Source organism: Alexandromys fortis, unplaced genomic scaffold (genome assembly GCF_014885135.2).
Source record: "Alexandromys fortis isolate MF-2015 unplaced genomic scaffold, M_Fortis_MF-2015_v1.1 scaffold_43, whole genome shotgun sequence".
Taxonomy (NCBI): Eukaryota; Metazoa; Chordata; class Mammalia; order Rodentia; family Cricetidae; genus Alexandromys; species Alexandromys fortis.
The window spans coordinates 9,363,275-9,365,522 of record NW_026067928.1 but is presented as its reverse complement, the minus strand read 5'-3'; the positions used below and the strand labels follow the sequence as shown (position 1 = coordinate 9,365,522).

At 40.9% G+C, this 2,248-nt stretch overlaps 1 pseudogene; it reads left to right on the top strand.

Annotated features, from left to right (window-relative positions):
* Nucleotides 1-853: 853 nt before the first annotated feature.
* Nucleotides 854-1,768, top strand: LOC126503146 (60S ribosomal protein L7a-like; annotated as a pseudogene).
* The last annotated feature ends 480 nt before the right edge of the window (nucleotides 1,769-2,248 follow it).

Sequence of the window (2,248 nt, the reverse complement as noted above, 5' to 3'; positions counted from 1 at the left end):
AAGTGGGGTTTGATAATTCACAAACACAATCATGAACACATTCACACACACACACATTCACTCACACTCTCTTTCCAACACACAGTCTCAAACACTCAAACACACACACACATATTCTTGCTCCCTGTTCTCTCTCTCTCTCTCTCTCTCTTTCACACACACACACACACACACACACACCTATCCAATGTGGTTTTGAGTCTATTTTAAATGAGCTAACATTAGGCAGATAAATTTGATGTGTTTTTAGATAAAATGCTGCAATGAGTAACCTGAAGTATCTGTCAAAAACACATTTAACTATTGGAAACTGTATAACTTCCCATATAGCTGAAATTGATAATGTACTCAATAACCTGAACAAGTCAAAGATAGTCAAGATATTTCAGGTAAATAAGGAAAGAGGTTGAACCATTCAAGAACATGGCATGGCCCAATATAGTAACATTGTATCCAAGCCTGCCACATACAGTAATTCCAGAGCATGACAGAGGACACACCATTACCCACATATAAATCCTACAAAAAGACTCTATGAAGCCTGTTGAGAAGCTATTCTTGTTACTCAAGATTGGTACACTGCTTCTGTTTCACAGAGACATGATAAAAATGTAAGAGAAAAGAGATAACTTGTCTCATAGCTCAGTTTAGTATTTTGGTTTTTTAATTTTTTTTCTAGATTTGGGAGAACCAAAGTGAATCCTGTTGAAGAAGATTATACGAATTAGGGAAAGAAAAATGGGCAGATATGGGATAAGGTAGACCAAATGGAATCAGATATTAAATTGGATGTATATACACTATATGTATGTAAACAATTCTCAAACACATTTTAAAAATAGTTACGTTGCTCTCTCCTCCAGCCCGGCAAGATGCCCAAGGGAAAGAAGGCCAAGGGGAAGAAGGTGGCCCCGGCCCCCGCCGTCGTGAAGAAGCAGGAGGCGAAGAAGGTGGTGAATCCTTTGTTTGAGAAGAGGCCTAAGAATTTCGGCATTGGGCAGGACATCCAGCCCAAGAAAGATCTCACGCGTTTGGTCAAATGGCCCTGCTACATTAGGCTGCAGCGGCAGAGGGCCATCCTCTACAAGCCGCTCAAAGTTCCTCCTGCCATTAACCAGTTCACCCAGGCCCTGGACCGGCAAACAGCTACCCAGTTGCTTAAACTTGCCCACAAGTATAGGCCAGAGACCAAGCAGGAAAAGAAGCAAAGGCTGCTGGCCTGTGCAGAGAAGAAAGCTGCCAGCAAAGGGGATGTCCCAACTAAGAGACCACCTGTCCTTCGAGCGGGCGTCAATACAGTCACCACTTTGGTAGAGAACAAGAAGGCTCAGCTGGTGGTGATTGCCCACGACATAAGACCCATTGAGCTGGTGGTCTTCCTGCCCGCTCTTTGTCGCAAGATGGGGGTCCCCTACTGCATCATCAAGGGAAAGAGGCCAGGCTGGGGCGGCTGGTCCATAGGAAGACGTGCACCACTGTTGCCTTCACACAGGTTAACTCGGAAGACAAGGGTGCTCTGGCCAAGCTGGTGGAAGCTATTAGGACCAATTACGACAGATATGATGAGATCCGCCGCCACTGGGGAGGCAACGTCCTGGGTCCTAAATCTGTGGCTCGAATTGCCAAGCTGGAAAAGGCAACGGCCAAAGAACTTGCCACTAAACTTGGTTAAATGTACTGCTGAGTTTTCTGTACATAAATATAATTATAAAACTTCAAAAAAGAAAATAAAAATAGTTACTTCATAGTACCCAGACATCATACAATTGAAGTTGGATGGTAGGGCCAGGTCTGATCAGGTTTTCATGATTATTGGCTGTACCTTACACATTAAAATAAGAAAAAAAAGAGGAAGTGTGAGAGAAACCTGTGATATTTAGTTGTAACCACATGAATCAAAGTTTATTGGTTATTAAATAATTAGCATCCCTGTTGAGTATATAGCCCATGTATACAGTATAGGATACATTGTTAAAAAAAAAACAAAACAAAGAAAATGCATAGAAGCAGTCTGAAAGTCATACAGATCATTAAAATTAGTATGTATTTTTGGGCATGCAAACTTTCTCATCTATAGCTTATTCTTTGCTAATCTAAATTATTTCTTAATAAACAATTTTCTTTGGTACTGAGCAAGAAAGTGTGTTCTATTCTTTTTCTAGAAATAACACTTGAAACACTAGTTTGTATAAGTCAAAGTGTATTCTTGGGACAATGTCCTTTTTGAAGATACTCATTTAGAGAATAT